This window comes from Pseudopipra pipra, chromosome 2 (genome assembly GCF_036250125.1).
Source record: "Pseudopipra pipra isolate bDixPip1 chromosome 2, bDixPip1.hap1, whole genome shotgun sequence".
NCBI classification, from domain to species: Eukaryota; Metazoa; Chordata; class Aves; order Passeriformes; family Pipridae; genus Pseudopipra; species Pseudopipra pipra.
The window spans coordinates 117,391,446-117,404,043 of NC_087550.1; positions in this window are offsets into that span (position 1 = coordinate 117,391,446).

Consider the following 12,598-nt stretch of genomic DNA (forward strand, 5'->3'; position numbering starts at 1 on the left):
GACCCCGACCTCTGCTCGCTGGGAGCAGGGACAGGAGCCAGGGGAAGGGCTGGAGCTGGGACAGGGCAGGCTCAGGTGGATCTCAGGACAAGGTTCTTCCCCCAGAGGGTGGTGGGCACTGCCCAGGCTCCCAGGGCAGTGGGCACGGCCCCAAGGCTGCCAGAGCTCCAGGAGGGTTTGGACAACACTCTGAGGGGACAGGGGGGATTGTTGGGGTGTCCTGGGCAGGACCAGGGCTTGGACTTTGATGATCCTTGTGGGTCCTGCCCAACTCAGGATATTCTGTGATTCCCTGATTATTTCTGCTGCCAACACCAGCCTTGCTCCTGAGATGGACCCGGAACAGAGGGAGCAGGACTGAAAACTCCGCATCTTTTCTGACCAGGTTGTGCCGACCCAGCCATAAGGGAAAGGGAGCAGCCGAGAGTGGTAAATGCTTGTGGTGGGAAGGAGCGACGAGAGTCAGAAAGTCCAGAAACCATGGGAATTGTTTGTTAAACATGTATAAACTTTTATTAATAGATTTGATGAATAAAATCATTAAATTAATTGCATATATTTATAATACATTTTATATATTATATATTGTTATTACATTTATCTAGTATATTGAATTAAATTTATTAAAAGAAAAAAGAAAGAGCAAAAAATAAGAAAGAAAAAGAGAGAGAGAGAAAGAAAAAAGGAGAAAGAGCAAAAAGGAAATAAAAAAAAGGGAAAAAAAAGAGAAAAAGAAAAAAAAAGAAAGACAGAGAAAGAAAAAAAGAAAGATAGAAAGACAAAGAAAGAAAAAAAGAAAGAAAGAAACAAAGAAAGAAAGAAAAAGAAAGAAAGAAAGAAAGAAAGAAAGAAGAGAGGGAGGGAAGGAGGGAGGGAAGGAGGAAGGGAGGGAGGGAGGAAGACAAAAATGGTTACCAGGAGGCAGTGTTTGTCCAGCTGATGGGATGTTAATCCTGGTCCCCAGCATTGATCCACATCATGGGATGTTGATCCTTGTCCGAGCGTTGATCCATGATGGGATGGTTAATCCTTGTCCCAGCGTCGATCCATGATGGGATGGTTAATCCTTGTCCCAGCGTCGATCCATGATGGGATGGTTAATCCTTGTCCCAGCGTCGATCCTCATGCTGGGATGTTAATCCTGGTCCCAGTGTCCATCCAGGCTGGGTGGGTCTGGCCGATGGGAAGCCCAGGATCCTGGGGGTTCTTTGCCCATCCTGTGGAAGCCTGAGGTCCATCCGCGGGGGGCGGAGGAGGCAGAGGAGGCCTGGGCGGGCTTCTCCTCATCCATGGCCATGGTCCTGTTCCTGTCCATTGGCGTCGTCCTGTGCTGCAAAGAGGGGGAGAGGGGGAGGGAGAGGGAGGGAGGGAGAGGAGGGAGAGGGAGAGGGAGGGAAGGAGAGGGAGGATGCAGCAGCCGCTGCTGGGGAGCAGCTGAGATGGGCTGAACTCTGCACCCCTTATATACCCCTGGGGCAGGGCGGGGTCTGGGATGTCACAAAGGTCTCTGGGCACACCCATGTCCCACCTCACAAAGGGCCCTGGAAGGTGCCCCCGTGTCACAAAGGGCCACCCCCGGCCCCCCATGGACAGCGGGACCGCCTGGACCCGGCCCCGGGGCAGCCCCCGGCACTTGTGGCCTTGCAGCCCCTCCTTCAGTCCCTGCTGTGCCCTGAACCTTCCACTTCGTGGAGGTCAAGTGGGGATAAAAAAAGAGAGTTGTGTTATTGTTTTCAAGGTCAATACCTAGAATTGGGAAACTCCCCTCCCCACTGGTGGTGTTACTATTTAGTTCACTTTTTGCTGCCAAACAAATGGTATAGTTTGCTCTTTTTTAAATTCTTAAAAAAGGGAATATCTCCAAACAATTTCCATTGAAGCAGAAGTCCTAAAAATGTGTCCCCCTGGGTGAGGAATTCGGCAGTTCCAGCCTCAGTCCCCACGGGGGCCCTGCCAGGTTTGGGCTGAGCAGTGTTGGACTCACAGGAGATTGTGGTTGTGCCAGGGAAATGAGGCAAGAATAAATCCAGGGTTTTCTACAGTTTCCCTGTGTGCTGTCCCATTCCTGAGAGTTGCTGGACAAGAGGGAGACTGGGTGAGGAAATCTGGAGAGGAGTCTCTGTTCCCTCAGGACCCCGACCCTCTGCTCGCTGGGAGCAGGGACAGGAGCCAGGGAAGGGCTGGAGCTGGGACAGGGCAGGCTCAGGGTGGATCTCAGGACAAGGTTCTTCCCCAGAGGGTGGTGGGCACTGCCCAGGCTCCCCCAGGGCAGTGGGCACGGCCCCAAGGCTGCCAGAGCTCCAGGAGGGTTTGGACAACGCTCTGAGGGACAGGGGGGGAGTGTTGGGGTGTCCTGGGCAGGGCCAGGAGTTTGACTTTGATGATCCTTGTGGGTCCCTCCCAGCTCAGGATATTCTGTGATTCCCTGATTATTTCTGCTGCCAACACCAGCCTTGCTCCCGCGATGGACCCGGAACAGAGGAGCAGGATTGGAAAACTCCGCATCTTTTCTGACCAGGTTGTGCCGACCCAGCCATGAGGGAAAGGGAGCAGCCGAGAGTGGTAAATGCTTGTGGTGGGAAGGAGCGACGAGAGTCAGAGAGTCCACAAACCATGGGAATTGTTTGTTAAACATGTATAAACTTTTATTAATAGATTTGATGAATAAAATTATTAAATTAATTGCATATATTTATAATGCATTATTATATATATTATATATTGTTATTACATTTATCTAGTATATTGAATTAAATTTATTAAAAGAAAAAAGAAAGAGCAAAAAATAGGAAAGAAAAAGAGAGAGAGAGAAAGAAAAAAGAGAAAGAGCAAAAAGGAAATAAAAAAAAGGGAAAAAAGAAAGAAAGAAAAAAAGAGAAAGAAAAAGAGAAAGAAAAAGAGAGAAAGACAAAGAAAGAAAGAAAGAAAGAAAAAAGAAAGAAAGAAAGAAAGGGGAAAGAAAGAAAGAAAGAAAAAAGAAAGAAAAGAAAGAAAAGAAAGAAGAGAGGGAGGGAAGGAGGAAGGAAGGGAGGGAGGGAGGAAGACAAACATGGTTACCAGGAGGTGGTGTTTGTCCAGCTGATGCGATGTTAATCCTGGTCCCAGCGTCGATCCACATCATGGGATGTTGATCCTTGTCCGAGCGTCGATCCATGATGGGATGGTTAATCTTTGTCCCAGCGTTGATCCATGATGGGATGGTTAATCCTTGTCGAGCGTCGATCCATGATGGGATGGTTAATCCTTGTCCCAGCGTCGATCCTCATGCTGGGATGTTAATCCTGGTCCCAGTGTCCATCCAGCTGGGTGGGTCTGGCCGATGGGAAGCCCAGGATCCTGGGGGTTGTTTGCCCATCCTGTGGAAGCCTGAGGTCCATCGCGGGGGGCGGAGGAGGCAGAGGAGGGCCTGGGCGGGCTTCTCCTCATCCATGGCCATGGTCCTGTTCCTGTCCATTGGCGTCGTCCTGTGCTGCAAAAGAGGGGGAGAGGGGGAGGGAGGAGGGAGGGAGGGAGAGGGAGGAGAGGGAGGGAGGGAGAGGGAGGGAGAGGGGAGGGAGGAGAGGAGGGTGCGGCAGCCGCTGCTGGGGAGCAGCTGAGATGGGCTGAACTCTGCACCCCTATATATACCCTGGGGCAGGGCGGGGTCTGGGATGTCACAAAGGTCCTCTGGGCACACCCATGTCCCACCTCACAAAGGGCCCTGGAAGGCGCCCCCATGTCACAAAGGGCCACCCCCGGCCCCCCCATGGACAGCGGGACCGCCTGGACCCGGCCCGGGGCAGCCCCGGCACTTGTGGCCTTGCAGCCCCTCCTTCAGTCCCTGCTGTGCCCTGAACCTTCACTTCGTGGAGGTCACGTGGGGATAAAAAAAGAGAGTTTGTGTTATTGTTTTCAAGGTCAATACCTAGAATTGGGAAACTCCCCTCCCCACTGGTGGTGTCACTATTTAGTTCACTTTTTGCTGCCAAACAAATGGTAGAGTTTCCTCTTTTTAAATTCTTAAAAAAAGGGAATATCTCCAAACAATTTCCATTGAAACAGAAGTCCAAAAATGTGTTCCCCCTGGGTGAGGAATTGGGCAGTTCCAGCCTCAGTCCCCACGGGGGCCCCTGCCAGGTTTGGGCTGATCAGTGTTGACTCACAGGAGATTGTGGTTGTGCCAGGGAAACGAGGCAAGAATAAATCCAGGGTTTTCTACAGTTTTCTGTGTGCTGTCCCATTCCTGAAGAGGTGCTGGACAAGATGGAGACTGGGTCAGGAAATCTGGAGAGGGGTCTCTGTTCCCTCAGGTCCTGATCTCTGCTTGGTGTGAGCAGGGACAGGAGCCAGGGCAGGGCTGGAGCTGGGACAGGGCAGGCTCAGGGTGGATCTCAGGACAAGGTTCTTCCCCCCAGAGGGTGGTGGCACTGCCCAGGCTCCCCAGGGCAGTGGCACGGCCCCAAGGCTGCCAGAGCTCCAGGAGGGTTTGGACAACGCTCTGAGGGATGGAGGCAGATTGTTGGGGTGTCCTGGGCAGGGCCAGGAGTGTGACTTTGAGATCCTTGTGGGTCCTCCCCAGCTCAGGATATTTTGTGATTCCCTGATTATTTCTGCTGCCAACACCAGCCTTGCTCCCGAGATGGGACCCGGAACAGAGGAGCAGGATTGGAAAACTCCGCATCTTTTCTGACCAGGTTGTGCTGACCCAGCCATGAGGGAAAGGGAGCAGCTGAGAGTGGTAAATGCTTGTGGTGGGAAGGAGCGACGAGAGTCAGAGAGTCCACAAACCATGGGAATTGTTTGTTAAACATGTACAAACTTTTATTAATAGATTTGATGAATAAAATTATTAAATTAATTGCATATATTATAATACATTGTTATATATTATATATTGCTATTTCTTACATTATCTAGCATATTGAATTACATTTATAAAAAGAGAAAGAAAGAGCAAAAAATAAGAAAGAAAAAGAGAGAGAGAGAAAGAAAAAAGAGGAAAGAACCAAAAAGGAAATAAAAAAAAGGGGAAAAAAGAGAAAAAGAAAAAAAAGAAAGAAAAAGAGAGAAAGAAAAAAAGAAAGACAGAGAAAGAAAGAAGAAAGAATAAAAAGAAAGAGAGAAAGAAAGAAAGAGAAAGAAAGAGAGAAAGAAAGAAAGAAAGAAAAAGAAAGAAAGAAAGAAGAGAGGGAGGGAAGGAGGAAGGTGAGGGAGGGAGGAAGACAAAAATGGTTACCAGGAGGCAGTGTTTGTCCAGCTGATGGGATGTTAATCTGGTCCCAGACGTCGATCCACATCATGGGATGTTGATCCTTGTCCAAGCGTCGATCCATGATGGGATGGTTAATCCCTTGTCCGAGCGTCGATCCATGATGGGATGGATGGTTAATCCTTGTCCCAGCGTTGATCCTCGTGCTGGGATGTTAATCCTGGTCCCAGTGTCCATCCAGCTGGGTGGGTCTGGCCGATGGGGAAGCCCAGGATCCTGGGGGTTCTTTGCCATCCTGTGGAAGCCTGAGGTCCCATCCGCGGGGGGCGGAGGAGGCAGAGGAGGCTGGGCGGGCTTCTCCTCATCCATGGCCATGGTCCTGTTCCTGTCCGTTGGCGTCGTCCTGTGCTGCAAAGAGGGGGAGAGGGGGAGGGAGAGGGAGGGAGGGAGAGGGAGGGAGAGGGAGAGGGGAGGGAAGGAGAGGGAGGGTGCAGCAGCCGCTGCTGGGGAGCAGCTGAGATGGGCTGAGCTCTGCACCCCTTATATACCCCTGGGGCAGGGCGGGGTCTGGGATGTCACAAAGGTCTCTGGGCACACCCATGTCCCACCTCACAAAGGGCCCTGGAAGGTGCCCCCGTGTCACAAAGGGCCACCCCCGGCCCCCCATGGACAGCGGGGACCGCCTGGACCCGGCCCGGGGCAGCCCCGGCACTTGTGGCCTTGCAGCCCCTCCTTCAGTCCCTGCTGTGCCCTGAACCTTCCACTTCGTGGAGGTCACGTGGGGATAAAAAAAGAGAGTTGTGTTATTGTTTTCAAGGTCAATACCTAGAATTGGGAAACTCCCCTCCCCACTGGTGGTGTTACTATTTAGTTCACTTTTTGCTGCCAAACAAATGGTATAGTTTGCTCTTTTTTAAATTCTTAAAAAAGGGAATATCTCCCAAACAATTTCCATTGAAACAGAAGTCCTAAAAATGTGTCCCCCTGGTGAGGAATTCGGCAGTTCAGCCTCAGTCCCCACGGGGGGCCCTGCCAGGTTTGGGCTGAGCAGTGTTGGACTCACAGGAGATTGTGGTTGTGCCAGGGAAATGAGGCAAGAATAAATCCAGGGTTTTTCTACAGTTTCCCTGTGTGCTGTCCCATTCCTGAGAGGTGCTGGACAAGAGGGAGACTGGGTGAGGAAATCTGGAGAGGAGTCTCTGTTCCCTCAGACCCCGACCTCTGCTCGCTGGGAGCAGGGACAGGAGCAGGGAAGGGCTGGAGCTGGGACAGGGCAGGCTCAGGGTGGATCTCAGGACAAGGTTCTTCCCCCAGAGGGTGGTGGGCACTGCCCAGGCTCCCCAGGGCAGTGGGCACGGCCCCAAGGCTGCCAGAGCTCCAGGAGGGTTTGGACAACGCTCTACAGGGCCAGGAGTTTGACTTTGATGATCCTTGTGGGTCCCTCCCAGCTCAGGATATTCTGTGATTCCCTGATTATTTCTGCTGCCAACACCAGCCTTGCTCCCGAGATGGACCCGGAACAGAGGAGCAGGATTGGAAAACTCAGCATCTTTTCTGACCAGGTTGTGCCGACCCAGCCATGAGGGAAAGGGAGCAGCCGAGAGTGGTAAATGCTTGTGGTGGGAAGGAGCGACGAGAGTCAGAGAGTCCACAAACCATGGGAATTGTTTGTTAAACATGTATAAACTTTTATTAATAGATTTGATGAATAAAATTATTAAATTAATTGCATATATTTATAATACATTGTTATATATTATATATTGCTATTTATTACATTTATCTAGTATATTGAATTAAATTTATTAAAAGACAAAAGAAAGAGCAAAAAATAAGAAAGAAAAAGAGAGAGAGAAAAAGAAAAAAGAGAAAGAACAAAAAGGAAATAAAAAAAAAGGGGGAAAAAGAGAAAAAGGAAAAAAAAGAAAGAAAAAGAGAGAAAGAAAAAAAGAAAGACAGAGAAAGAAAGAAAGAAAGAAAAAAGAAAGAAAGAAAGAAAGAAAGAAAGAAAGAAAGAAAGAAAGAAAGAAAGAAAGAAAGAAAGAAAGAAAGAAAGAAAGAAAGAAAGAAAGAAAGAAAAAGAAAGAAAGAAAGAAGAGAGGGAGGGAAGGAGGAAGGGAGGGAGGGAGGAAGACAAAAATGGTTACCAGGAGGCAGTGTTTGTCCAGCTGATGGGATGTTAATCCTGGTCCCAGCGTCGATCCACATCATGGGATGTTGATCCTTGTCCGAGCGTCGATCCATGATGGGATGGTTAATCCTTGTCCCAGCGTCGATCCATGATGGGATGGTTAATCCTTGTCCCAGCGTTGTTCCTCATGCTGGGATGGTTAATCCTTGTCCCAGCGTTGATCCTCATGCTGGGATGTTAATCCTGGTCCCAGTGTCCATCCAGCTGGGTGGGTCTGGCCGATGGGAAGCCCAGGATCCTGGGGGTTCTTTGCCCATCCTGTGGAAGCCTGAGGTCCATCCGCGGGGGGCGGAGGAGGCAGAGGAGGCCTGGGCGGGCTTCTCCTCATCCATGGCCATGGTCCTGTTCCTGTCCGTTGGCCTCCTCCTGTGCTGCAAAGAGGGGGAGAGGGAGAGGGAGAGGGGGAGGGAGAGGGAGGGAGAGGGAGAGGCAGAGGAAGGAGAGGGAGGGTGCGGCAGCCGCTGCTGGGGAGCAGCTGAGATGGGCTGAACTCTGCACCCCTTATATACCCCTGGGGCAGGGCGGGGTCTGGGATGTCACAAAGGCCTCTGGGCACACCCATGTCCCACCTCACAAAGGGCCCTGGAAGGCGCCCCCATGTCACAAAGGGCCACCCCCGGCCCCCCATGGACAGCGGGACCGCCTGGACCCGGCCGGGGCAGCCCCAGCACTTGTGGCCTTGCAGCCCTTCCTTCAGTCCCTGCTGTGCCCTGAACCTTCCACTTCGTGGAGGTCAAGTGGGGATAAAAAAAGAGAGAGTTGTGTTATTGTTTTCAAGGTCAATACCTAGAATTGGGAAACTCCCCTCCCCACTGGTGGTGTCACTATTTAGTTCACTTTTTGCTGCCAAACAAATGGTAGAGTTTCCTCTTTTTTAAATTCTTAAAAATGGGAATATCTCCAAACAATTTCCATTTAAGCAGAAGTCAAAAATTGTGTCCCCCTGGGTGAGGAATTGGGCAGTTCCAGCCTCAGTCCCCACGGGGGCCCTGCCAGGTTTGGGTTGAGCAGTGTCAGACTCACAGGAGATTGTGGTTGTGCCAGGGAAATGAGGCAAGAATAAATCCAGGGCTTTAAAAGTTTTCCTGTGTGCTGTCCCATTCCTGAGAGGTGCTGGACAAGAGGGAGACAGGGTCAGGAAATCTGGAGAGGAGTCTCTGTTCCCTCAGGCCCCGATCTCGGCTCGGTGTGAGCAGGGACAGGAGCCAGGGAAGGGCTGGAGCTGGGACAGGGCAGGCTCAGGGTGGATCTCAGGACAAGGTTCTTCCCCCAGAGGGTGGTGGGCACTGCCCAGGCTCCCCAGGGCAGTGGGCACGGCCCCAAGGCTGCCAGAGCTCCAGGAGGGTTTGGACAACGCTCTGAGGGACAGGGGGGAGTGTTGGGGTGTCCTGGGCAGGGCCAGGAGTGTGACTTTGATGATCCTTGTGGGTCCCTCCCAACTCAGGATATTCTGTGATTCCCTGATTATTTCTGCTGCCAACACCAGCCTTGCTCCTGAGATGGACCCGGAACAGAGGAGCAGGATTGGAAAACTCAGCATCTTTTCTGACCAGGTTGTGCCGACCCAGCCATAAGGGAAAGGGAGCAGCCGAGAGTGGTAAATGCTTGTGGTGGGAAGGAGCGACGAGAGTCAGAGAGTCCACAAACCATGGGAATTGTTTGTTAAACATGTATAAACTTTTATTAATAGATTTGATGAATAAAATTATTAAATTAATTGCATATATTTATAATACATTGTTATATATTATATATTGTTATTACATTTATCTAGTATATTGAATTAAATTTATTAAAAGAAAAAAGAAAGAGCAAAAAGTAAGAAAGAAAAAGAGAGAGAGAGAAAGAAAAAAGAGAAAGAGCAAAAAGGAAATAAAAAAAAGGGAAAAAAAGAGAAAAAGAAAGAAAGAAAGAAAAAGAGAAAAAGAAAAAAAGAAAGAAAAAGAGAGAAAGAAAAAAAGAAAGAAAGACAAAGAAAGATCAAAGAAAGAAAAAAGAAAGAAAGAAAGAAAGAGAAAGAAAGAAAGAAAGAAAGAAAGAAAGAAAGAAAGAAAGAAAGAAAGAAAGAAAGAAAGAAAGACAAAGAAAGAAAGAAAGAAAGAAAGAAAGACAAAGAAAGATAGAAAGAAAGAAAGAAAGAGAGAGAGAAAAAAAGAAAGAAAGAGAGAGAGAGAGAGAAAGAAAGAAAGAAAGAAAGAAAGAAAGAAAGAAAGAAAGAGAAAGAAAGAAAGAAAGAGAAAGAAAGAAAGAAAGAAAGAAGAGAGGGAGGGAAGGAGGAAGGAAGGGAGGGAGGGAGGGAGACAAAAATGGTTACCAGGAGGCAGTGTTTGTCCAGCTGATGGGATGTTAATCCTGGTCCCAGCGTTGATCCACATCATGGGATGCTGATACTTGTCCCAGCGTCGATCCATGATGGGATGTTGATCCTTGTCCGAGCGTTGATCCATGATGGGATGGTTAATCCTTGTCCCAGCGTTGATCCTCGTGCTGGGATGTTAATCCTGGTCCCAGTGTCCATCCAGCTGGGTTGGCCAGACCGATGGGAAGCCCAGGATCCTGGGGGTTCTTTGCCCATCCTGTGGAAGCCTGAGGTCCCTCCGCGGGGGGCGGAGGAGGCAGAGGAGGCCTGGGCGGGCTTCTCCTCATCCATGGCCATGGTCCTGCTCCTGTCCATTGGCGTCGTCCTGTGCTGCAAAGAGGGGGAGGGAGAGGGAGGGAGGGGGAGGGAGGGGGAGGGAGGGGGAGGGAAGGAGAGGGAGGATGCAGCAGCCGCTGCTGGGGAGCAGCTGAGATGGGTTGAGCTCTGCACCCCTTATATACCCCTGGGGCAGGGCGGGGTCTGGGATGTCACAAAGGTCTCTGGGCACACCCATGTCCCACCTCACAAAGGGCCCTGGAAGGTGCCCCCGTGTCACAAAGGGCCACCCCCGGCCCCCCATGGACAGCGGGACCGCCTGGACCCGGCCGGGGCAGCCCCGGCACTTGTGGCCTTGCAGCCCCTCCTTCAGTCCCTGCTGTGCCCTGAACCTTCCACTTCGTGGAGGTCACGTGGGGATAAAAAAAGAGAGACTTGTGTTATTGTTTTCAAGGTCAATACCTAGAATTGGGAAACTCCCCTCCCCACTGGTGCTGTCACTATTTAGTTCACTTTTTGCTGCCAAAGAAATGGTAGAGTTTCCTCTTTTTTAAATTCTTAAAAAAGGGAATATCTCCAAACAATTTCCATTGAAGCAGAAGTCCTAAAATTGTGTCCCCCTGGGTGAGGAATTGGGCAGTTCCAGCCTCAGTCCCCACGGGGGCCCTGCCAGGTTTGGGCTGAGCAGTGTTGGACTCACAGGAGATTGTGGTTGTGCCAGGGAAATGAGGCAAGAATAAATCCAGGGTTTTCTACAGTTTTCCTGTGTGCTGTCCCATTCCTGAGAGGTGCTGGACAAGAGGGAGACTGGGTCAGGAAATCTGGAGAGGAGTCTCTGTTCCCTCAGACCCCGACCTCTGCTCGCTGGGAGCAGGGACAGGAGCCAGGGAAGGGCTGGAGCTGGGACAGGGCAGGCTCAGGGTGGATCTCAGGACAAGGTTCTTCCCCCAGAGGGTGGTGGGCACTGCCCAGGCTCCCCAGGGCAGTGGGCACGGCCCCAAGGCTGCCAGAGCTCCAGGAGGGTTTGGACAACACTCTGAGGGACAGGGGGGATTGTTGGGGTGTCCTGGGCAGGACCAGGGCTTGGACTTTGATGATCCTTGTGGGTCCTGCCCAACTCAGGATATTCTGTGATTCCCTGATTATTTCTGCTGCCAACACCAGCCTTGCTCCCGAGATGGACCCGGAACAGAGGAGCAGGACTGGAAAACTCCGCATCTTTTCTGACCAGGTTGTGCCGACCCAGCCATGAGGGAAAGGGAGCAGCCGAGAGTGGTAAATGCTTGTGGTGGGAAGGAGCGACGAGAGTCAGAGAGTCCACAAACCATGGGAATTGTTTGTTAAACATGTATAAACTTTTATTAATAGATATGATGAATAAAATTATTAAATTAATTGCATATATTTATAATACATTGTTATATATTATATATTGTTATTTCTTACATTTATCTAGTATATTGAATTAAATTTATTAAAAGAAAAAAGAAAGAGCAAAAAATAAGAAAGAAAAAGAGAGAAAGAAAAAAAGAAAGACAGAGAAAGAAACAAAGAAAGGAAATAGAAAGAAAGAAAGAAAGAGAGAAAGAAAGAAAGAGAAAGAAAGAAAGAAAGAAAGAAAGAAAGAAAGAAAGAAAGAAAGAAAGAAAGAAAGAAAGAAAGAAAGAAAGAAAAAGAAAGAAAGAAAGAAGAGAGGGAGGGAAGGAGGAAGGGAGGGAGGGAGGAAGACAAAAATGGTTACCAGGAGGCAGTGTTTGTCCAGCTGATGGGATGTTAATCCTGGTCCCAGCGTTGATCCACATCATGGGATGTTGATCCTTGTCCCAGCGTCGATCCATGATGGGATGGTTAATCCTTGTCCCAGCGTTGATCCTCGTGCTGGGATGTTAATCCTGGTCCCAGTGTCCATCCAGCTGGGTGGGTCTGGCCGATGGGAAGCCCAGGATCCTGGGGGTTCTTTGCCCATCCTGTGGAAGCCTGAGGTCCATCCGCGGGGGGCGGAGGAGGCAGAGGAGGCCTGGGCGGGCTTCTCCTCATCCATGGCCATTGTCCTGTTCCTGGCCATTGGCGTCGTCCTGTGCTGCAAAGAGGGGGAGAGGGGGAGGGAGAGGGAGGGAGGGAGAGAGAGGGAGGGAGGGAGAGGGAGGGTGCGGCAGCCGCTGCTGGGGAGCAGCTGAGATGGGCTGAGCTCTGCACCCCTTATATACCCCTGGGGCAGGGCGGGGTCTGGGATGTCACAAAGGTCTCTGGGCACACCCATGTCCCACCTCACAAAGGGCCCTGGAAGGTGCCCCCATGTCACAAAGGGCCACCCCCGGCCCCCCATGGACAGCGGGACCGCCTGGACCCGGCCCGGGGCAGCCCCGGCACTTGTGGCCTTGCAGCCCCTCCTTCAGTCCCAGCTGTGCCCTGAACCTTCCACTTCGTGGAGGTCAAGTGGGGATAAAAAAAGAGAGACTTGTGTTATTGTTTTCAAGGTCAATACCTAGAATTGGGAAACTCCCCTCCCCACTGGTGGTGTCACTATTTAGTTCACTTTTTGCTGCCAAACAAATGGTAGAGTTTCCTCTTTTTTAAATTCTTA